This window comes from Dendropsophus ebraccatus, chromosome 10 (assembly GCF_027789765.1).
Source record: "Dendropsophus ebraccatus isolate aDenEbr1 chromosome 10, aDenEbr1.pat, whole genome shotgun sequence".
NCBI classification, from domain to species: domain Eukaryota; kingdom Metazoa; phylum Chordata; class Amphibia; order Anura; family Hylidae; genus Dendropsophus; species Dendropsophus ebraccatus.
The window spans coordinates 29,271,083-29,296,603 of NC_091463.1; the positions used below are offsets into that span (position 1 = coordinate 29,271,083).

Consider the following 25,521-nt stretch of genomic DNA (forward strand, 5'->3'; position numbering starts at 1 on the left):
TTGGAAAAGCATCAGTTTCTTCATGGCTATGCGTGGCCTCTTACCTCTCCATATGAATTTTACAAAGGCTGAGGTCAATTTGTTAATATCCTTATGACGCAGGAGTACGGGGAGGGTCTGCATTGGGTAAAGCAGCCTAGAGAAGGCTAGCATTTTCAGCAGATGGCATCTAGCCATTATGGGGAGGGGAAGCTTTTTCCACTTGTCCATAACCTGTAGGATGGACTGAAAGAGGGGAGGGTAATTTAAACCATATATCTGTCCCGGCTGGGGGCATACATGAATACCCAAATATTTTATCTGTGATCTTGTAATAGTCACCGGGGTGTCAAAATGTCCTCTAGGGGTTTTGGATAAGTCAAGTAAGACGCTCTTCCCCACATTTACTCGGAAGCCAGATCGGATTCCGAAGTCGGCCAAGCACTCAAAAACCACCTTCAAGTCCATATGGGGGTTTTCCAAAAACAGCAGGAGATCGTCCGCAAAGAGAGCGAGTTTGAAAAGGAATGCCCCCCACCCTTATGCCCTCAATACCACCATGCTGGGCTAAGACTCTAGCTCCAGGGCTAGGTTAAATAGCAGTGGGGATAGGGGGCACCCCTGTCTCGTGCCCTTCTCCAGTGCAAAAGACTGTGACAAGAACCCGGGTGTGCTGATTTTTGCATGTGGAGAAGAGTACAAGACCTGCAGGTAAGACATGAATTTCCCCTCGAATCCCATTTTATCCAAAACCGCCCACACCCACTCCCACCACACATTATTGAAAGCTTTTTCAGCGTCAATTGATAAAATGGCGGGGGAGGGGTGTAGGTCAGGGTGCAGGTCAGGGTGCCAATGGACTTCATCTAAAACACCAATAACCTTTCGGAGATTGGACACCGCCGACCGCCCCTGTACAAATCCTACCTGATCTGGGGAGATAATATAAGGAAGCAACGTGGCTAACCTGTCAGCCATGATCTTTGACATTATTTTTAGGTCAATGTTGATCAGGGATATGGGACGATATCCTCCCGGTGACTTAAGGTCCTTTCCTGGTTTGGGAAATACTTTGATATATGCTGTATTCATATCATGTGAAATGGGGGATCCCTGCATGTAGGAGTTGTACAGTGGGAGGAGGGCCGGAGCCACCTCATCAGCAAGCAACTTATAAAAATCGCCCGTGTAGCCGTCTGGGCCTGGGGCCTTGTTAGGTTTTAACGTCTTTATGATTCTATTGATTTCCTCCAGTGAGACATCCGTGTTCAACACTGCCCTATCCTCTTCAGTAATAGTTGGCACTACATTGTCCGCCAACCAGTTACGGGTCGGATTGTTCATATTGGGGGAGTCAAAATATAGGGAATGATAGAACTCCTTCAGTATCATGTTAATCTTGGCCGGATGAGAGTGGGCAATCCCTGCAGTGTCTTTAAGAGAGTTAATATGATGAAGGGGAAACTTGCCTTTAGCCAGAAGGGACAAAAGTCTCCCCTGCTTATTGCCGTACCTGAATAGAGTGGCTTCAAAGTGAGACCGATTAATATTTTCTTTGGTTTCCAACCACCCCTCATAGTCTGCCCTAACTGTCTGCCATCGTTCCTTCGTTACCTGCGACGGAGAGGCCAAAAAGGCTGTGTAGGCTGTTCTCAGTGCAGAGCTAAGGTCATTAATGCGGTCCGTCGCTTTGCGCCTTAGGCCATGTACATATGTCATAATAGGTCCCCTCAGGACAGACTTGGCAGCGTCCCAGTATAACTGGGGGGTCATCACATGTTCTGCATTGGTCGTTTGGTATTCCATCCACCACCCCTTAAGGAAGGCCTTGAAATTCTCATCCCTAGCCAGCCCATAAGGAACTCTCCAGATGTAGTCTGTACCCCTGGGAATCTTGTCATGAAGATTAATAAGGAACGGGGTGTGGTCCAAAATAATAAGATCTTCTATCCTAACTGCATCCACCCTTGGCAGCAGGGATCGAGACATGAAAAGGTAGTCAATCCTAGACCATGAATTGTGTGGAAAAGAGAAGTGAGAATATTCTCGAGAGTCAGGATTGAACAGCCTCCACACGTCTACCACCGAGATCGCCTCAGCCCACCAAGGAAGGGCCCTATCCCTATGTCTAGGTGGTATGGCAGCAGGGCCTCCCGATTTCCTGTCCTCCTCGTGACACATGACTGCATTAAAGTCTCCCCCTATCAGTCTATGAGTCACCTGATCCCTAAGTAAGGAGTCAGTCAGGGAAGTAAAAAACCTCGTATTAGCTTCAGAGGGGGCATACACGTTTACTAACTGAAGGATATCTGAGTCTGTTTTTATGTGAAGTTTGCATATCCTACCCTCTGAATCTGACCAAGATTGACATACCTCATATCTGAAGGTTTTGTGCAAAAGAATCAACACCCCCGCCTTGTGGTCCACAGAGGGAGATCCATAAACCTCCCCCACCCACGATTTTTTCATCCTGAAGAAGTCCTCCTCCGGCAGGTGTGTCTCCTGGAGGAAAACAATGTCGGGGGAGAATTTCTTCAGATGTCGTAATACCATGTTTCTTTTATGTGGAGACCTGAGACCCTTAACATTCCATGTCACCGCTCTAACCATAATCGAGAGAAAGAAAAAGCGTTAGAGCCACAAAATAAGCAAAAACCCCTATCTGGACGTGAGCCCCCCACCCGATCCCCCCCAACACCATAAACATCCCCAAAACTCAATGATGCTGCAGCATAAACTGTACATATATAAAACTGAACACAGGCCATAGCAGTGATGAAACAGTTACAAATCACTACCACTAACGCGGCCTCAGGACTTCTCTTTTTTCCATGAGAGAAAAGAACCTCTCCAAACATAGTACTACCACACAAAGATCCCGCCCCACTGCCGGACAGGATAGAGAGGGACCATCTATTAGGCTGATATGATATCAGGTGCCCAAAAAACCATGTATATAATCCACTAGGTAATATTGCCTACAAGGGGGAAAGAGGGAGGTGGAAGTGGCCACAGGACGAGGAATGGGTTAAGAGGGAGAAAGGGCGGGAAGGGAGAGGGGAGGGAAGGGGCAAAGGAGCAGGAAGAGAGATGTATAGGGGAGGGAGGATAGGAGAGGGGGGAGATGGGGGGAGGGGGGGGGGCCGGGGGGAAGGTAAAAGGCAAAGGGGGGACGGGGGAGACAGGAAAAGGGAAGAGGGTCCAGGGAGAATGAAAGGGAAGAGCAGGGAAGGAAAGATGTGGGGCGGGTACTGGCAGAGGGAAAGCTGGTAGGCACAATGTAATAAGGGAAGAATTATAGAAGCACAAAACAATCCCGAGTGCAGTGCCAGAAAATCTCACCGTCAGCTTGTCATATCCTGCCCTTTAGTAATGTCCAAGACCAGGCAACTGTGATGGAAAAGTCACACGCGCCCATCTTCTCCATCGCTGCGTGTCTGGTCAGCACATCTAACCCGTTTCTCCTTAGGGGGGCCAGACCACACCGTGAGACCCGGTGACCTGTGCGACAGGGGAGGGCTCCCCATCCTGGGCTGCGATCTATAAGCAGGAGAGTCACTTGGAAGTCCTCGTCTAGGGGACCCTTCGGGGGACCTATGGGGGTCCTTATTCAGTAGATCTTGTAGTCCCTCCGCGGCGTCCTCCGCGGTATTAAAGGAGGAGACAGAACCATCAGGGTGAAACACCCTCAGGATTGCTGGATACATCAAGGCGAAGCAAATTTGTCGCTTGAAGAGAGCCATGCAGATAGGGGAAAGAAGTTTTCGTCGTCTGGAAACTTCAGCGGAAAAATCACTGAAGATGAGGATTTTACTCCCTTCAAAGTGAAGACCTTCTCTACTATTCTTGAAGGCACGCTGTATAGCCACTTTGTCAGTAAAATCTAAGTATTTTACAATCACTTGCCGCGGCCTCTGCCGTGAATGAAGGCCTTGCGGCACCCCCTCCTCTGGTGCCGATAACCTGGGGTCCGGACCCAATCTGTGAGCCCACTCAACTTTGCACGGTCTGGGGAGATCCAACATGGCAGGTATAGTCTGTTCGCATATACGCGCGAGATCTCTCTGGCGCAATGATTCCCGGGAGGCCAACTATACGGAGGTTGTTCCTCCTGGAACGATTTTCAAGATCTTCCAGTTTTTCCCAAAGTCGTTTGTTATCATTCTCCAGAGAGGTTATACGCGTCTCTCTCCCGTCCTCTGCATCCTGTAGCCTCTGCACACGTCCCTCGGCTACTGTAAGCCTCCCGCCCTGAGCCGTGACCGTCGCCTGCAGCTGCGTCAGAGTATTTGTGACAGCCGCTGTGATAGAGTCCTGCAGGCCCAGTACGATCCGCTTAGCCACTTCAGCTGCCAGGGACACGTAATCTATGACCACCGGGTCCGTGTCTTCCTCTCCCCCTGAGTAATAACGCTCTGACCTCTCCGATGACTGTGCTCTCGAGGAGGCGGGGGATGCCGCCATACTGGCGTCCGCTCCCTCAGTCCTTCTCTGCTTGCCATGTCCCTTGGGCTTGTTTGCTGTGCCCCTTTTCTGCACATACCGGTCCATCAGGGTGTCCGGGAGTGCAATTTCCCGTTCGGGACGTGCTGTGTGATGCTGCGGGTGTTCGGGAACCTGGTTTGTGGGAGCGCGCACCAGAGCCGAGGTGAGGTGCTGCTTTACCTCATGGCGCCGGAACCGGAAGTCGGTTGATTTAAAAGAAAGATTTTCGCTGGACCTTTAATATCGGACTGTGTAATAGGTAGAGATAAGCGGACTTGTCGGATTTCTGTCTGCTCGCTCTGTGCAGCGGGTGGATACCTCCTAAGGAACGCCTGGAAAACTGGGATACAGCCAATGCGAATGGCTTTTTCCCATTTTTCCAGGCGTTCCTTAGGAGGTATCCACCCGCTGCACGGAGCGAGCAGACAGTGGGAATCCGACGCCGATCGTTCTGGTTCTCACGAACCAAAAAATCCGAAAAGTTCGCTCATCTCTAGTAATAGGGCCCTTATTTTAGAGGGAATAACCATAAGGCTCCTACTTACATGTGCCACACACACACACACACACACACACACAAACACCCAAGCTGTTCTAGAATTTTGCTGTAGGTTTAATCATTACTGTTTAAGGCCCCATTCACACTATCAAGTCGGCGCTGAGATTCCTTGCAAAACCCACCCACGCAGACTCAGCAAAGAATTCTGTCTTCTATCAGTTTGAATGGGAGGGCTCGCGCACCGCTGCTCTTTAAACGTAGATGTGTGGAGAGAAATGGCGTGCGAGCTCTCCCATTTCCGTAGTGTTGAAAAATTGTGGCTAACACATAAGACTAGTAGATTTTTACATTATGTATGATCTCAGCCAGGCAGGTGCAGATTCCAATGTCTGTATTATGGTTGCAAACTGAAGTTTCTGCCATTTTCTAATTCATATAAATAGAATACAATACCTAAAACACAGGCACCAATCTCCACAGTAACAAAAACTGTAGCGACAGATAACTATATTCGACTTGACTTGATCCATGGGGGTGTACATTAAACAACAGACACTCAAACACTACACTGTCAGGCCTAGGAAAACCTAGATAGTAACCAGCCCCTTTTCAAAACATCCATATTGGAAGAGACTGGCTGATTAGACAACCATGAGCACCTAGCCCGCCAAATGTGGTGGTCAGCGATGCACCCAGCACTGTGTACATCCTGGTGAATATACTGTGGTGAGCAATGGTGCACAAAGTACAGTGTATGCGTCCCTGCTCATGCTTACTACATCTATACATAGAAGGAAAGTTGAAGATCTGCTGTTAATGTTGACTGGCAAATTTATAGTTCATTTGGATTTGTAGCATAAAGTGCTAGAAAACTAAAATCTGGTAATTTCATTTCAGTGCAAAAAAAGTTGAATACAAGTACCATGAACATGACTGAACCGCCATCTATTGTGATTTGTCTTTTTTTGGAAGTTCAGGCCTATTATTTTATCTAGGAGTTGCACAAGGGGAATTTTAATGTGTGCCCCCTACCAGGCTGTTATGAAGCCCAAAATAATTAAGAATGAACCTCCGTATTTGGAAGCCAAATTTGTACTTGAGCTGAACAATATTGAAAAGGTCCTTCCAAACCATTTCACATTTAAAACATGTGATTGTTCTTTAGTTGGTTTCTGGTCTGGTGCCCAAGACTTGGTTTAACTGAGCATCGCATGTAACTATACTTGGCCCGAAGCGTTCCAGGTCATTGCTCTACTTGGCGGGGTATCTTCCCTGCCAGGGAGTGTAAATCACTAAATGTCCATACCAGCTAGGTACTATGTCTTCCTAATTACACCAAGGGTTGTGATTAGAGTGGCTGAGAAAACATATGGGCTACTTGCTTTCACACTGTACAGAGGCCGAGAGGTTAAGTAGAATTCCTGTTGCGCAGGCTTGCACCTTATTATAGCTGACTCTGAAATTGTGTAAGAAAAAGGGAGGTGCCATTGTCTAGATTTATCCAAGCATGAATTTCTTGAAATAATTGGTGCTACTGCAACGTTAAGTGGCTCTTTGGCCTTTACAAGGAAAATGTAACTTCAAAAATATCCTTCAAGCATGTTTTCTTATTCCCCAGTATCTTCATTGGCATAGCCTGAAAAACAAGCTTGCAAGGATATCACATTCAGCACGTCTGTCGTAGCACCGTGTTTAAAATAAAATATATCTGAAGTCATTATAGACAAGAGAAGGGTTACGAGGCCACCTCGTGGGAGGCCAAGGGTGCAGAGTCCTATTGATGAGGAGTCTATCTCTGGAGAGTCCATCATACAACAGGTGGAGTCAGCTATTCCAGAAACAGTCCATGTCCGCAAGACGTAAACGATATTGTGCAAATTTTAAGAATCAGCTAAACAACAAAAACCCAAAAGGCCAAAGAGAACGACCAGTTTTTTTATAAGCCAGAAAGAAAGTAAAAGAAAGCAGAGAAGCAAAAGAAAGAAGAGAAGGGAAGAGTGGGAGGAAAGGGGAGGATGAGAATACAATCTTGTTCTGTAACTAAAGCCCCTATTACATGGGGTGCTGTTGATTAGCAAACGAGCGCTGTTAGCGCTTGTTTGCTCCTTGTCCCCCGCTCGCTGATAGCACGGGGGGCTACCCGGGTGATTGCTAGATCGTTGGGGCTGCCCATAGCAGATAGCAGCGGTCTGCTGCTGCCGCAGATCTTTGCTATCCTGGTCGTTTGTCTTTCAACAATGTTGAAAGACAAACAACAGCAACAATCAGTCGAATTCGTTCATGTCAGCTGATCGTTCTCTTCTATTACATTAGATGATTATGGTCCATAACGGCCAATTTTGATAATTGTTTAGTGTAATAGGGCCAGCCAGTTCTGAAAATCAGCAGTGTCTCTAAACAAATCCCATGCTAACATGTCTTATCAAAGAGGGCAGGTTTATCCGAATCGGCCGCCACCAACTCCTCCATTCTCCGAACCCTATTAAGGGTCTTCTGTTAGAAGGGGTGCATAATTGCTTCCAAAGCCTCGGTATAACCACTCTGGCAGCACCCATAAAATGTCTTAGGAAACCTTTAAAGTAGACCAATTATAAGCAGTGACTCCTTTGCTAAGACTTTAGAAGACCATTATTGATCGAGGCACCTTTTCGATTCCCTTAAATCCTAAGCACATTGGCACATTGGTAAACATCACATTCTCTATCACAGACAATAGAGAGAGAGAGAGAGAGAGAGAGAGAGAGAGAGAGAGAGAGAGAGAGAGAGGAGTAATTAAAAAGAAATGCCAGCTTGTTCTCTACATCTTTTGCAGAAATTCCATGCTGTGTGGGGGGTGATAGGCCGTCTAACCCATTAGCTGAAACTCACTTCATCTTCTTAATGTATAAGCCAAATATGTAAAATATGTACAAATTCTACTCTGCAATTTTGATTATGTGTAAGATAAGATAAGAAGATTCTTACAAATGAATTGCTTGGTTCAGCTGACATGTCATTGTAAGGGTAACATAGATTAAGAGTGCCCAGGTAGCAAATATGCACATAAAAAACAATCGCCTTTGAATGAAATGTTTGCAATAAGTTTAAAAGTATCTATCACCATTGTGTATGTTTTTTTAAAAGATTAATAAAGAGCAATCCAAAAAGGACTACTCCCAACAGTCATGAGTACTGAGGCTCCCGAAAAGATATGATAGTAGATATATATAGATAGATTTTCAGGATGTATACATGCTGTATGTATAAGATTGGTCACATTGGTTCATGTTGATATCACCCCTTTCATAATGTACTCATTTAGCCTTAACTCTCCGATCCCTTACACTTCAAATCTTGTTCCTCATCTGCTCTCCCCTCCCCCTCCCTTGACTCCTATCCCCCTTAATACTCCTACCATTACATGTTGCTCCTACCCCACTCCTTAACAGGTATTTATGTGAACTGAATTTGCATGTTTGTCAGACCTTCATATCTCCATAAAATAATTTTTTTTCTAATAATCTGTATTGCATACCTGTACTGTTATACTTTCCTGATTAAAAACAAAACAAAACTACCCTTAGACTATGTTCACACAACAAATATTTTCATAAAACCACGGCCGTGATTTATATGAAAATATACGTTACATTACTGCCTATGAAATCCCGGCAGGAGCGTATACACATAATATACTCTCCGGCCGGGATCCCTAGCGGCGCTGCAAACAACTAACATGTAAGTTTCAGTAAATAGTGGCCGCAGAAGACCCTGTCAGTGCATACAATAGAGCGAACGGCTCTGACTGCTCTCTCTATTGTGTGCAGTGGGGAGTTCTGATGTGGGCGTACATTGATGCGCCTGCATCAGAACTCTGCGGGCCGAAAGATCATCCGGCCGGTACTGCAGTACCGGCTGGGATGATCTTTTCATAGACCGGCTGTTCCGGTCTTAATCTGCTTATTCTTGATTTTGTATGTTTGCTGCTTCTATTGATGGTAACGCACTACAGAATATGTTTGTGCTTTATAAATAATGGTCATTATTAATATTACATACATGACTGACATATACTAGTAACTGAGAATATTTTTACATAAAATAAAGAAAAATGAATGGTTCATCTTGCTAGCGTCTGCGGTTTATATTCATCATGGTGTACACTCACCCGGCAGAGGCAGAATATGTTAGGTCTGAAGGGTTCCCGGTAGGAACACTCTGATATGTATCCTGGGTGAAAGCCAGAGTCAAACTTAATGCATGAATTCCAGCCACTCTTCAATAACGGAGGTCAAGTAACTGATAGGATGAGAGAGAGAGATGCCTGGCAGGAGCGGGCACAATGCCAGAACAATATATCTGCTCTCATTAACACTGTAGAAGTAACTATTGACCCTAATGTAATATTCAGTATTCCTGCAAAATAGAGTTCCAGCTGAATTTGTTTTTTTACTGTAATTTCAGGTCTGGTCTGCTTGATGTTAATGATATCCTGTTCCATCTCTACTATACAGTCCCAATATTGATTGAATTGAGGTGTATAAGTAAAATGTGCCTGTAGAATGGATTGGGGTCTAAGAAGAGACCTCATCTTAATTATTTTACATATAGACTCCTAGTGATATAAAAAAAAATACAACAACTTTACTGTGCAGTATTTCAACAATACAATACACTTCAGTAGATAAATAGTAGATAAATCTTCACATGGACTTTAGTGCCTAACTCGTTGGGCTGGAGGAGGTGCTTGGAAAAGTAGAATAGAAGAGAGGTAGTTGTAGTGGTGCTTGAAGTGTTGAGAGTAGAGGAGAAGAGTTTGTTGAGAAAGCCCTAACTCAGTTTAGAAATGTACTTTGCTGGAACTTTAGGGAATACTTTGCAGTGAGACGTTTACTTGTACCCGTGTATACCACCTTGTGCCCCACAGTGTCTAGTTACCCATCCTGATAGGTTGATAAAAGCCCCAGTGATGGTTATCTGGGTGTAGCTAAGCTTTCGAGCCTTCTCGGTTACCTGCACTGTGAGATATGATACATAGACCTCCTTTGGTAGCTTTGTCCTATCCAGGCTAGTTCCTTTTGGCTCTTAGGATACTGCCCTGCACTTTTTAGACTGGTTCACAGCGTGGACGAAGTAGAAGTAGTAGTAAAAGAACTGCATCTGGACACACTCATGTCTCAGACTAGCCTGCTTTTTGTCCCGGACAAGGGTCCTGGTGTAAGCCAGGCCCTGGCTTGGCTTCAGAAGGCACTGTCTTGTTTGTGTCTGTCCTCTACAAGAATCTGACTTAGACTGAAAATGCACTTCCTCCACCAGTGTCTCCTCCTACAAAGGCCTAAAGAGAACTTCCCTGTGAGTGGTGGGGATGAGTGTGTGCATAAGAAAGAAGAAAGATACAGCTAGCACCTCCCATTGGCCACTAATAACACATGGTACATATAAAACATCAACTCATGACCTTCCTCAGCTGTGCAATACATAGGAATACAAAATACTGACATCTAGTGGTGAAACTGTAAAGTACCCTTCATCACCACTTAACCTGAAAATAGAAAGCTTTTTGAGAGGTGCAAAGGAGAGATAAAAAAACACCTATGGTGGGACACCACAAAACTGCCACGGGGCCCCTGTGGTAGAGGGGCCCGGGCCCCCCCGGAACAGCGTAGTCTGCCTCCATGGTAGCTACAACTTTCAACACCCACATCCGCAGCATTGCACCTCCAGCCACAAGACACCGCCTAATGTATATACTCACATGACCCAGCTCAGCCCCTCAGCTCTCGTTCTTCCACTCCCCTGGCATACCAGTGACATCCTTTCTGTGCTGGGAATCTGGGAGAATGGAACGCTGTGGGACTGCACCAGGTCATGTGTGCATGATGACGAGGCATACAGGATTCATAGGGCCCCATTTCTTGCTATGGGGCCCCATAAATCCTCTCTACACCCTTGGAAGAAAGGATTGGTCTCCTCCCTCACAGCACACTAAGTTGACTGTGGGAAGGTCTTTTGACCAAACCACTAGCTGGGGAAAATACACGGTGGTATTTCCATTATATTACTGTGTGCAGTATGCTGTTATAGCAGTGTTTAGCTATATGACAAGTAAAACAACAATATATAAATATACACTTCAGACCTTGGTGAGTCGTTGGCAGCCCAGGATGTCAGTGAACCTATGTACGTCATGGATCTAAATAAAAAAAGATAAAACATCTGTTGTTTGAATAGCACAATATACACTAGCCTGAGGCTGAAAAATCAGGCTGTGTATCCCAATCTTAAAGGAACAGCATTATATTATTCCTATTGCAGGCCTTAGGGTACGGGGCATGATACAAGCAAACACCACATAGAGAATACCTGTGTCAGGCACTACCCCCTCAGCCCCTCACGAGTAACACATGTCATGCTCCTTTAAAGGACAAGTCCGGCGAAAACTATTTTTTTTATATGTTATTACTTATGGAAAGTTATACAATTTTCTAATGTACATTAATTATGGGAAATGCTCATATACTGCTATTTCCCTTAATTTAGTGTATCAGGAAGTGTTAGAATTATCTCTGAAGCAGTGACGTCACGACCAACGGTGTAATTCCTATGGAGTGTCCAGCAGGGGGCGCTCTATATATAGAAGTCAATGAGTACCATTGACTTCTATATATAGTGCGCCCCTGCTGGACACTCCATAGGAATTACAGTGTATGTAATGTAATGTAATGTAATGCACTGTACTGTTGTGACTTTATGAATACATTTATGGAATACTTTGGGGAGCAAGTGTCCTTGCTCCCCAAAGTATCCCATAAATGTATTCAATGAATACATTTGCAGGGCACCGAGCAGGGAGGGAGAGAGGTGCCATCTACCTCCCCCCCCTTGCTCGGTGCTGGGAACATATACAAAGTACTACTCCCCCATTATCTGCAGATAATGGGGGAGTAGTACCTGTGCTATCCCTATCACCGCCCGCGCCGCCGCCGCTCACACAGGGGCTGCTATTCATGCCCCCCGCCGCTCCCCCTCCTCCTCCTCCTCCTCCTCCCGGCATCAAACTTACGATCGCGCTGCTGATTCCCCGCCGCCCGCGCCGCTCCTAACTACCCGCCCGCTCGCTCGCCCGCCCCGTTCCTGGCCGCCGCTCTCTGCTCATGCCGGCCGCGTCAGCCCGCCCCCACCCCGGCCAGGGACACCAGGAAGCGCCGTGTATGAATAGCAGCCCCTGTGTGAGCGGCGGCGGCGCGGGCAATGATAGGGATAGCACAGGTACTACTCCCCCATTATCTGCAGATAATGGGGGAGTAGTACTTTGTATATGTTCCCAGCACCGAGCAAGGGGGGGGGAGGTAGATGGCACCTCTCTCCCTCCCTGCTCGGTGCCCTGCAAATGTATTCATTGAATACATTTATGGGATACTTTGGGGAGCAAGGACACTTGCTCCCCAAAGTATTCCATAAATGTGTTCATAAAGTCACAACAGTACAGTGCATTACATTACATTACATACACTGTAATTCCTATGGAGTGTCCAGCAGGGGCGCACTATATATAGAAGTCAATGGTACTCATTGACTTATATATATAGAGCGCCCCCTGCTGGACACTCCATAGGAATTACACCGTTGGTCGTGACGTCACTGCTTCAGAGATAATTCTAACACTTCCTGATACACTAAATTAAGGGAAATAGCAGTATATGAGCATTTCCCATAATTAATGTACATTAGAAAATTGTATAACTTTCCATAAGTAATAACATATAAAAAAATAATTTTCGCCGGACTTCTCCTTTAAAGAGGTAGCTCAGAAAAAAAAAGAAAAAATCTTTTAAATCAACTGGTGCCAGAAATTGCCAGAGATTTGCAATTTACTTCTGTTAAAAAATCTCAAGTCTTCCAGTACTTATAAACTGCTGTATGCCCTGCAGGAAGTGGTGTATTTTTTCCAGTCTGACACAATACTCTCTGCTGTGACTGCTGTCGAGAGCAGTAGCAAATCTCCATAAAAAACCCTCTCCTGCTCTCCAGCCTGGAAAGAATATACCACTTCCTGCAGGACATACGGCAGATAATAAGTTCAGGATGACTGGAGAATTTTTTATAGAAATAAATTTCAAATCGCTTGCACTTTCTGGCACCAGTTAATTTAAAAGATTTTTTTTTTTTTTGCTGAACTATCCCTTTAACTCTGTGTATGTTATATAATTACATTTTAAGTATATTTTCACTACATGGAAACAAATGTATGATAAAGTTTCTCTGTGGGATTACTAAGGAATGCACAGTGCGTGTTAGATTTTTTACTAGCCCACATTGAACACTTGCTTTCAATTACTAAAACTAACAGAGAAAATGATAACAGATAAAAGTAATTATTGTAATTTACTTTATCTCAAAGTTTCACACAGGCCTAGGCCCTTCCACTCTGCAGGGCTTGTTTTAGTTTGCTGTCCCCACCCCCCAGTTGTCATGTCTATAGGTGTTGTTAGACTGCAGCCCCCACTTTCCTCCCCCTCAGCCATTCTCAGGAGACAAAAAAAATGATCTGACCAAATGCTATTGTTTTCACCTAGATAATCGTGTCTGCCTATAATCCCACATAGATATAAGCATGCATTTACAGGCAATCATGCAGGCCTATGCAAAAATCTTTCCATAAAACATCTTTGAAGCAGCTACATGGCATGATGTAGCACCACAAACAAGTACTGATCAGTGAGGTTGGTGTTCATTTTAAAGGATATGATATACAGTGGTGCCTTGGATTACGAGCATAATTTGTTCCGGGACTGTGCTTGTAATCCAAATCACTCTTAACCCAAAGAAAATTTTTCCCTAAGAAATCATTGAAATGCAGACAATTGGTTCCGCACCCCAAAAATAATTATTTATTATTCTAAATAACATGTAGAACAGATGAAACAAACAATGTGAAATGGCTCAATATGTGATATTATAAGATACTGTACAGTATAGCAATCAGCATGTGGAGTATAATGTATAGTAACTGCATAAACCAGGAAAAACAGCAGCAGTTTGAAAATACAGGATGGAACTGCAGATCCTTATAATGTAGTAGTGTAGTACAACAGGGTAGCATATAGAAGCAGGGCTGCTGTCAGAGTTCTGTGTGGCCACATGACAGCAATGGGAAGGGTGTGTGTTCAGCATGGGCCAATCAGGACGTGAGAATCCCAAACCTGTGCAGGAGGGCAGTGACAGAAACTTTTCTATACTGCAGTTTGAATGGCTGTGAATGAGTGTAAGTGCAAGCACATTATAGCAGCAGTGTGTATAGCTGAGTGTGAGTGCAGGCAAATTATAGCAGGAATGGAGAGGATGAGAAACAAAGGGCTGACAGAGACTGCAGGGAGCAGAGAGAAGGAATGAGCAGGGCAGATGCGGGTACAGTATAGCAGCACTCTATGTCTGGGCAGACAGGTGTTACAGCTATGAAGAGATTAGCCCCCACAGTCCTGTCCCCTGATGCAAGCCCCAGCCTGAAGTGGATCTGCTGTGATTTGGAAGGTGAGGGAAACTTCCTGGGTCAGAGTACAGGGCTGTAGACCCTGCTATGCAGACCATCCCCCTCCCCCACTCCCCTCCCACCCAGCACAGGGAGCTCTTAAACCAAAGCAATGTTCTTAAACCAAGTTGCAATTTTAAAAAACTGTGAGCTCTTCTTGTAAAACGCTCTCAATCCAAGTTACCCTTAAACCAAGTTACCACTGTATATCTTTATGGGAAAAGATTCAGTATAACTTGAAATTTATTGATTGAAATCTCTGATGCTTCAATACTAAGAAGTCCAGCCCATTGAATGACACCACCCACTGGACTCCTTAACACAAAAGGAGCAAGGATGTTAATCAACAAGTTACAAGTTATGCTGAATCTTTTACCACAACGTTATATATCAATCTGCTCAGTTATTTCTGCTCTATAATATAAAGTTAATAGATTAGATAGCATTGTCTTGGTGACAGGTTCCCTTTAAACCAAGACAGCTTTCCAAAAGGAGAAAGCTGTTTTGAGGTTATCCCTCGCCAGTACAGAGGAGGGTGTTGGCTGGCTGCAGAGAGGCCTTTGTTGTGGGACCAAAGGGATAATGTTTGTCCATGAGTAAAGTACAATATAGGCATGCGGAGACTTATTTCTCATTCATGCTCCACCAGCAATTCTGGGAAGAAGGATATGCAAAGCAGCTCTCCAATGCCAATGTTTTAAGGGTAGCTTTCTTTTCAAGTCAATGACTGACTGGATTAAGTATGACTGGGAAGGTAAGCCGAGCGGGAATAACCTTGAAACAGCAGACGTCAGATGGGTAGGCTCTCCTTTTGGAGAGTTGTCTGGTTTGGCTTACATTCCCAAGGCTTCTTTTTGGAGTCAGAAGCTGACTTGAAGAGGAAGCAACCTTCTAAAGGTATCAGACATCAGAGAGCTGTTTTGCAAATCATTTTTCCCATAATTCCTAGTGGATCATGATTGACCTATAATTCTTCACACGTCTTCTCAAGGAGAAACATTAACACTTTGGTCCTGTAAAATGTAAAACGATGAATTCTAAGATTTATGGAAACTTTGTGTGCCAGGCCACCATTGGCACTCCCATCATCTTGTATGGCTTATGTTCCCTGAGCGACAGCCCTGCAACCTTGTATGCAACAAATTAAAGGGGTTTGATAACTTTTAATATATTGCTGCTGTTATGTACAAAAAAATAAAGAGCCTATGCTTACCTGTCCACACTCTTTCAAAGTCTATGGGTCTCCTGCTTACTGTAGCACCTCCAATTTTGAGACAAACTCATCTCGGGAGTAACAGCCTGCTCAGCCAATCACTGTCCCGTCCCGTCTCAGTCAGTGATTGGCTGGGCGGGCTGTCACTCCCAAGATGAGTTCATCTTGGAAGTGGAGGTGCTGCAGTCAATGAGGGACACTGTAAAACCCGTAAGAAGACATGGAGGGAAGCACAGATAAGTAAGCTTATAGTTTTCTACATAACAGTAGCAGTATATTAAAAGTTGCCGGATAACCCCTTTAAGAACTACTGTAAGGAAATTAAAACCCTTAAAACTTCATATTGAAGTAAAGGATGTACATTTAGCAGTTAAGAAATGGGTAATATAATTATGGAATTGGTTAACAAGTTAATTATTTGCGGTAATATATTAAGTATAGGAGGGGTGGATGGATGGGATAGAGGGATGCAAGTGCCCTTTAAATCATATCTGCACCCGCCAGACCTATAGGAATGCATAAGGTACTGAAGGACTACAGGGTGCTTGCATAACTAAAGTTAATCCCCCAAGATGCCATTAAAACCTTTTCCGGGTTCACTTGCCATAGATTACTGTGTCCGCATGAAAAGAATGAATGCAGTGACCATGTAAGTGGCAGAGACATTTTTGTCGTTAATTAAAGATAAAATGGAAAGGTCTGGTTTAGTGCACTCGCTCAGGCGCTATTGAGAGCGGCTGTTGTTCTTAGGCGGCCTGTTCTCTGTGGACATAATGGCACTTTGAGGAGCCGTGATGCTTTAAACTTGTAGGGAAAGACACTATTGTCTGTGTTCAGTGAAATGTCATTACTCTTCCTGTACTTCAGAGCCCAGGACAAACAGCGTGTAGAACAGGGTGCTTTAGGATGACACCACAAGATTAATGATAATGAGGTTTACTATGAGTGGCAGGCGACTAAGGAGAAAGATTCCAGCTGGTGCCGACAAGTGAAAAAATAATGCGGCTTTCTCCTTCACTTTTCATCAAGTATATATGACGGCCCAGGCATGTTACTCAATACAGAGAGTTCTGGATATTCATGTATGACATGTCTTTGTGAAATTGTTTAGTGGTAAATGCATAACTTAGCGGAAAGACAAAAAAAATATATTTGCTCAGTATTTTTCAACCAAATCCAGGAATAGATTGAAATCACAGAAAGGCTATGTTCACACACTGGTGAAATTGAGTGGATGGGTCGTCATTTGATAACAAATAATTACTGCTATTTTAAAACAACTGTTGTTTTGAAATAATGGCCCTTATTTGCCGGTAAATGGCGGCCATGCACTCAATTTTAGCAGTGTATGAACATAGCCTTTCTGTGTTTTTAGTTAATTACTGATTTTGGTTGAAAAAATACTGGCCAAACTACTAAGCAAAAATACTGTGGGAACATAGCCTTGTACTGTATGTAGACAGGAGGGACTTTATCATTGTTTTTTGTGTAGGTTTTGGTGTATAATTGTCACCAATATGTTTATATATTTTAGAGCATTGTATAAAAATTGACAGCGTTGCACAAAAAATTGCAATTTGTTCACACTAGCTTTCTCTTGAATGCATTGGTAATTTCCTCCCACAGTGTTAACTAGACAGGTCTGAAAATGCACGGCATCGGCAGCGATTTCCGGGTGTCATTTCCTCTTGCCTCTTTCTCCCTGCCCAGTCCTCTTCTAGCCTCCATGCTGGTCCTGGTTCCTCTTCAGTCCTCCCGGGCTTCTGCTTCCTCCTTCCGGCCGCTACTGCACTGCCTCCTCTGACCACTTGGGTGCGTGCAACCGTCTGCTGTGGAATTAAAGGGACAGTGTTTCGCGACCTACTTCTGCCTTCTTCCAATCCCATTTCAACTGCGCCTGTCCCCCCTTGCCTGAGCATCATTGGATCCTTGCATTCCTAGCGAATGTGTGTTGCTGTGTTACTACTGATATCCCATTTATCCTGACCTGTGCCTGTTCTTCAGTTTATGCCTTCTGCCTGACCCTCATCTTTACTGTTTGCCACTCTTCTTGCTGACTGGGATTGCCTGACTTGCCTCAGAAGACACCTGCCCTGATCTTTCACCTGTCGCACTAGGTTTGCTGCCTCATCCTTGACACTATGCGGACTCTCTCACTGACTACCCAGCCTGCTGACTACGCTTACGCGCCCTGTTCTCCGGAGGACTATGCTTGTGGAAGCGACCTGATTCTCTTTAGCCACAGAGGTCCAGTCTCCGCATCCTGGAGCGGGATAAAGGGGGAAGACCTAAAGGGCGCTTAGACTCCACTCTCTTGTGTGGCCCACTGATTGAGTAGCACCGCGGGTCTACACTAGCTGTCTATTACATTGAGACCTATTAGAAGGCATACTTTATATCGGTTTTCACTAACAGTTGGCAGCTCTAAAATCTGAAGTGATCCCTAATCTGTTTGAGATTCTGACATTGGATTGTGAGCTCCACCTTGTGATGTGCAATATAGCAGAGATCAGGCGTGTATTGGGCACACTATAGGCTAGTATTTATAACACAAATCTCTGCACACACAGCATGGTGGTAACCTCCTTGAGTTATTGCATCACCATTGTATTTTTGCCATCCAGATGCAGCTGGATAAATGATGAGCAAGGACATACCATGTATCACACAGAGTCGGGATAACAGCCTTGGGACATGCTCATGTTTTCCTGGCCACATAAGTAACTCTATACCTCCTTCAATAAGCTGGATCCACTGAAACTGAAACATGCAAAACTTTAATATCCCTTGGTATAATTGCAAAACATGGTCTGTATTATTCTGTTCCTGTATTACTCTGCATCAGCCTACCATGCACAGTAGTTACAGCAATAGAACATTTGTAGTCTAGTCCTTAGAGGGGTATTCCACTCAAACAAAATTTTTGATATGTTCCTGCCCATGGTGAGACTAACAATTCCTTCCATTCTTGTTATTATCTATTAAGTCTCCTTCCCCCAGTTCTGAGCTGCTACTTTCTGCTAAAGACACAAAAACTGTGTGTGAGCAGAAAATCGCTGTCGCCCTTGCCCCCACCTCCCTTCTAACACGGCTGATGTAAACAAGTCCCTGGCAGGCTTTATCTGCAACTTTGTAGCTCTGTAATGCCTGGAGGGTTAATCTGAGGTTAAGTTTCTAATGAACTCCCTGTTTTAATCCTCTCTGCATTACAAAGAAGCTATAATGTTGCAGATAGAGCCAGTCAGGGACTTGTTTACATCAGCTACTTCAGAAGGAAGGGGGGAGGAGGAAGGACAGAGAGAAAGGCTTACATACAGATTTTTGTGTCTTCAACAGAAAGCAGCAGCTCAGAAGGAGATTGAATAGATAATAAGTATAATAAGTATGGAAGAAATGTTAGTCTCAGCATGGGTAGCAACATAGGAAAGGTTATGTTTGAGTGGAATATCCCTTTTAGTTTCATTCACAGTCATTCAGCATGGCCTGTCACTTGGGGAGCCACTCCTCCACCCACCCTGGTCACTGTCTTTCCATCACAGTTTTCTCTTATGACTGCAGCTCTTCAGCATTTTTTCTTTTTTTTTTAAATTCTAAATTTTATTCAAATTTTTCAATTTTTACATAACAATGAGCGCAACCGACGTCTCACAGGGCGCAGAGGCACACACAAGTAAACATAAAACAAAAAGAAACCAACCACGGCTCCCATAAAGTGTAGAAGCAGAACACATCAAACTTCAAGTGTAAGGAAGGGAGCGAGCTAGCGCTCGACCGAAACTCAAGGAGGTCCGAAGGCCAATGGGTTAAGGGGGGAAGGAAAGGGTAAAAGTTAGCGAGCAGTTAGGCAGGGTGGTAATGCAGAGGACAATAAAGCAAGCGGCTCCTCACTGAGTCAGCAGAGATCTGTATTCAGGGGACTCGGTGAACTGGTCCCAGTAGTACCACGTTCGAAAGAATCGAGCGTTTCTGTCATGGAGCTGCGCAGTCAGGTCCTCCATGTGTTTGATGTCTTCCACTTTCCGGATCCACAGTGCAAGGCTAGGAGCAGGGCTGGCTCCAGGTTTATGTGGGCCCTTGGGCGACAGAGCCTCAGCGGGCCCCTTTCTGTAGCATACATATCTAGCTAGAGATATATATTCAACAGTAGTCATTCTGTGGCCCTCCAGCTGTTGCAAGTCACCCCAACACTACTTATAGCAGCATCCCCTATGTTATTAGCTAGTTGCTCAGTTCTGCACATGCATATTGCATACACATAGGATTTATAGTTCTATAGGTAAAAAAATAAATTTCTCTCCTTGCAGGCGTCTCACACAGTAACATTGTCCCCAAATAATGCCCAATATGTGCCTCAAAATAGTTACATAGTTACATAGTTACATAGTTAATACGGTTGAAAAAAGACACATGTCCATCAAGTTCAACCAAGGAGGGGATGGATACAGGGAAGGGGGAGGGGTGATAGGTTCTATACATATGCATCTATATTATTTTGGTCTAAGAACTTGTCTAGCCCTGTTTTGAAGCCCTCTACTGTTTTTGCTGTGACCAGATCCTGGGGTGACTGTTCCACAGATTCACAGTTCTCATGGTAAAGAAGGCTTGTCGCCTCCGGAGATTGAACCTTTTTTTCTCCAGGCGGAGGCAGTGCCCCCTTGTCCTTTGAGGGGGTTTTACCTTGAACATCTTTTCCCCATATCTCTTGTAGGGGCCTTTTATATATTTAAATAAGTTAATCATATCTCCCCTTAAACGTCTCTTCTCCAGACTAAACAAATGTAATTCTTTTAATCTCTCCTCATAACTAAGATGCTCCATTCCCCTTATTAGTTTAGTTGCCCGTCTTTGTACCCTCTCCAGCTCTAGAACATCCTTTTTATGAATCGGGTTCCAAAACTGGACGGCATACTCCAGATGAGGCCGCACCAAAGCTTTATAAAGCGGTAATATTATATCCCTGTCCCGAGAGTCCATGCCTGTTTGATGCAATAACAATATCCTGCTGGCCTTAGAAGCCACTGACTGACATTGTGTGCTGTTCTGTAGTCTATTATCTACAAGTACACCCAGATCCTTCTCCATCAGCGACTCTCCCAGAGTAACTCCCCCCAGGACATATGATGCATGCGGGTTATTAGTACCCAGGTGCATAACTTTACATTTATCCACATTGAACCTCATTTGCCAAGTGGACGCCCAAACACTCAGTGTGTCTAAGTCATCCTGTAACATCTGCACATCCTCCATAGACTGTACTGTACTACAAAGCTTGGTGTCATCTGCAAAGATAGAAACATTGCTGTTAATTCCATTCTCAATATCATTAATAAACAAGTTAAACAGAAGAGGGCCCAGTACTGACCCTTGGGGTACACCACTTATTACCGGGGACCATTCGGAGTAGGAATCATTGACCACCACTCTCTGGGTACGATTATTAAGCCAGTTTTCAATCCAGTTACACATTAAATTTTCCAAACCGATAGACTTTAACTTACCCATCAGACGTCCATGAGGAACTGTGTCAAACGCTTTTGCAAAATCCAGGTACACGATATCCACAGCCGCGCCGCCATCCAGGCTTCTACTTACCTCTTCATAGAAACATATTAGGTTGGTTTGACAGCTTCTGTCTTTAGTAAAACCATGCTGGTTATCACTTATAATACTATTAGCCACTACATATTCCTGGATGTAGTCCCTTATAAGCCCCTCAAATAGTTTCCCCACAATGGACGTTAAGCTTACGGGTCTATAGTTACCTGGGGAAGTTCGAGAGCCCTTTTTGAAGATCGGCATTACATTTGCCTTACGCCAGTCCCTCGGCACAATACCAGTAAGCAAAGAATCACGGAATATTTCATACAAGGGTAGTGAAATTACAGAACTGAGTTCCCTAAGAACTCTGGGGTGCAATCCATCAGGCCCTGGAGCTTTGGTTACATTGATTTTGTTTAATTTATCTTGGACCATATCTATAGTAAACCAGTTCAGTACATTACATGTGTTAGCAGCACTGGCCCCACCCACCTCAGTACTGGCCCCACCCACCACAGCTCCATCCTCTTTTGTATATACAGAACTGAAGAACCCATTAAGTAACTCAGCTTTCTCCTGATCACCAGTTATTAATTCCCCGTCGCCATTATTTAGGGGTCCTACATGCTCTGACCTTGGTTTTTTTGCATTAATATATTTGAAGAATTTTTTGGGGTTTCTTTTGCTTTCTATAGCTACCTGCCTTTCATTGTGAATTTTTGCTGCTTTTATTACATTTTTACAGGTTTTGTTGACTTCTTTGTAATGTTTAAATGCTACAGCTGACCCCTCTGATTTATATCTTTTAAATGCCCCTTTTTTCTCATTTATAGCCCTTCTAACCTCGGTTGTAAGCCATGTGGGATTGGATTTTAACCGTTTATATTTGTTACCCATAGGAATATATTTGGCAGTACAGTTATTTAATGTGGATTTGAAGATTTCCCATTTATTAGCTGTATCCGTATGTGACAGCAGCCGATCCCAGTCTATGCCCTGAAGTTCTGCCCTTAACCCAGGAAAATTGGCCCTTTTAAAATTAAGAGTTTTTGCCCTCCCAACATGTTTTTCTTTTCTACACTTTAAGCTAAAAGTCACTATATTGTGGTCACTATTCCCCAGGTGTTCCTGGACAGTGACATCCCCAACCAGCTCAGCGTTGTTAGAAATAACCAGATCCAACAAGGCATCACTTCTAGTTGGCTCCTCCACAAACTGGCCCAGAAAATTATCCTGCAGGAGGTTAAGAAATTCCCTCCCCTTTGTGGTTTTAGCTGAACCGTGACCCCAATCTATATCTGGGTAGTTGAGGTCCCCCATTACCACTACTGTCCCCTCCCGGGCAGCCCGCTCTATTTGTCTATTCAACTGGCCATCTACCTCCTCAGTAATGTTGGGGGGTCTATAGATTACACCAAGAATAATTTTTTCCCTCTTTTCCTCCTTCTGTAGTTCTAACCATAATGCTTCCACATCATCACAGTCATCTCCCACTATTGCATCTTTTACACTCACTTTAATATCATTTCTGACATACAGACATACTCCTCCTCCCCTTCTGCCCACCCGGTCCCTTCTGAACAACGTAAATCCCTGAATATTGACAGCCCAGTCATGTGCGGAGTCCAGCCATGTCTCAGTCACACCAACCACATCAATGGACTCCACCAGAACCAAGGCCTCTAGCTCCCCCATCTTGCTGGCTAGACTTCTGGCATTAGTAACCATACACTTTATATTACCATCGAGTTTAACCGCTTCATTATAAGAAATGGGATTTATTACTGTGCTGTGGCTACAATCATCCTCACTGTTCATCCGCAACATATGGATCTCCCTATGCACTGGTCTTATCCTCCCCCCACAGGACCCTTCTCCTCCCTCCTCATTGTTCTGTCCCCTCTCTAACCTATCTGCCACTACATTACATACATTGTCCTCCCTCCACATCCCTAGTTTAAAAACCCCTCCACCCCTTCTAGGATTCTCTCCCCCAGCACAGCGGACCCCCTTCCATTAAGGTGCAAATTATCTGCGGAAAACAGATTGTACCCCAATGAAAAGTCAGCCCAGTGCTCTAAAAACCCAAACCCTTCTCCTCTACACCATGACTTGAGCCATGCATTTAACTCCCTAAGCTCCCGCTGTCTTTCCTGCGATGCGCATGGCACAGGCAGTATTCCAGAGAATACCACCTTGGAGGTCCTCCCCTTCAACTTAGCACCTAGTTCTCTAAAATTATTTTTAATAGACCTCCACCTACCTTGTATCCTGTCATTGGTTCCCACATGGACCACGACAGCTGGGTCATCCCCAGCCCCCCCAAGTAATTTATCCACCCTTTCCACCACATGCCGAACCCTGGCACCAGGGAGACAGCAAACCATTCGGTTGAGTCGGTCTTGGCGACAAATTATTCTATCCGTCTTCCTGATTATAGAATCCCCTACAACCACTAGCTGTCTAGGCCTACCTACAATACCATCCCGCCCACTACTAGTTGGACTGGTCCCCCGGCTGTTAGGGAGAACAGGTTCCACTAGAGCTGCCATTTCTGACACGGATGCCCTTGCATCATCACCTAACTTGGCAATTTTGCTTGGGCATATAGTAGGAGAAGTGGCCTTCCTTTTCTTGGATCCCTTACTGGTCCCTCTAACTACATTAACCCAGCTACTTACTTGGGCCTCCTGATATATATCACCACCCTCCATCACTACCCCACTAACTTCCTGCTCAGTGAGCCGAAGTTCCCTCTCAAGGTGGCCAAGTTCCCTCAGTGTTGCAATATGCTTCTCCAGATCTCTAACTCGAGCTTCTAGATGGGCAACATGCTCACATCTGTCACAGCGGTACTCACCCTGGAACACCTGCTCCAGTTGTGCGTACATGCGGCAGACTGCACACTGAATGAATCCTTCCATCTCGCTAGCCATCATCCTCAGTGCAACAAAAACAGTGAAAAAGAAAGTATTCAGGTGGCTCTATGTTATATGTTCTCTGTTCTTCCATATAGGAGTTGGGCCCCTCCGTGCATCCATGTAGCCACCCTCCCCTAGTTGTAGCCTGCCCAGTAAGGAGAATCCCCAATGTAGCTATCCCCCCTGTAGTAGATGTCCTGTGATGGTCACATAGCAAAGACTCAGCTATGCAGCTACATCAAGAACACAAGGCTGCTCATTTCTGCTTGCTGTCAGTGAATGGAAAGGCTCTAAATCTGCTTTGATCAAGTCGTTTTCACACATCTTTTGATTTGTTACAGTGTATCAGTGCAGGTGAGGTCTATCAAGGATCTCTGCTTGCTACCAGTGACTGGAATTTTAATTTACATAGGGGAACTGGAAAAAAAAGAACTACAGCCATATATATTACCAGTTAAATTTCTTCTAACACCCCTATAAACCTGTATGCTCAGCCTAGTATGTACATTTGATCTGCTCATGTCTTATGGCTCCTGCACTGCCGACGTCCTCACAGAGCAGCAGAAAGGGTTAACAGCTGAAGCTTCTGGAGGTCGGCAGTGCAGGAGCAGATAAGACATAACAGGTCCCTGCTGTTAACCCCTAATGGCCTGCAGTGGGACCAGTGCACAGGTCACAGGACTGGTCAACAGACAGAAGTACCTGGGAAAGAAACTCCAGGAGAGCTTGGTGTTAGGACACTGAAGAGGCAGCTCAGCGTCCAGCATGATGGATGGAAACTTCTTCATGCCACAGTGCTGCCATGTGATCCTCTCTCCCGGCCTCAGCACCGGAGCCCGTCCCCCCTTCCCGGCAGTTGTACAGATTGCTTCAGTGCCGGTGTCACTGCTGGATTTGCTTTATCTTTCTAAAGGCAAGAGGGGCAGGGTGATAGAGTTATGTAGCTGGGCTTCACCTTGCCCACCGGCAGCAATACGGCATGGTAATTAACAGCCCTGCCAATGTCACTCCCCTGCAGCCATAGTGACGGGGCGGGGGGGAGTAGTAAAATCGGGCCCCTAGAGGCGACATGGGCCCCGGCACTTGCCCAAGTTAGCCGGGTGCTGACGCCGGCCCTGGCTAGGAGGACTCGGTTGGCGCCATAGGGCAGGTATGCAGGCCCGGTCGGCATTGATCAAGTGTCGGAGGACTGAGGAATGGTAACTTTTGAGGGGGATGTCGGACACATGCAGGAGGAAAGGGGCGAAAAAGGAAGAGGATAGGAAGCCACACCTCTTTCCAGAAAGGCACTATTTTGGGGCAGCTCCAAAATGTATGCAGAAGGGAGCCTTCCTCACCACATTCCCTCCAGCATTGTGGGGACACCTCAGGGAAGATC

At 45.0% G+C, this 25,521-nt stretch overlaps 1 protein-coding gene across 1 annotated transcript in view; it reads left to right on the top strand.

Moving 5' to 3' along the window:
* RPL35 (ribosomal protein L35) overlaps positions 1 to 25,521 on the top strand; it is a 446,139-nt gene that overhangs the window by 255,404 nt on the left and 165,214 nt on the right. The gene's annotated exons all lie outside the window — the stretch shown is intronic.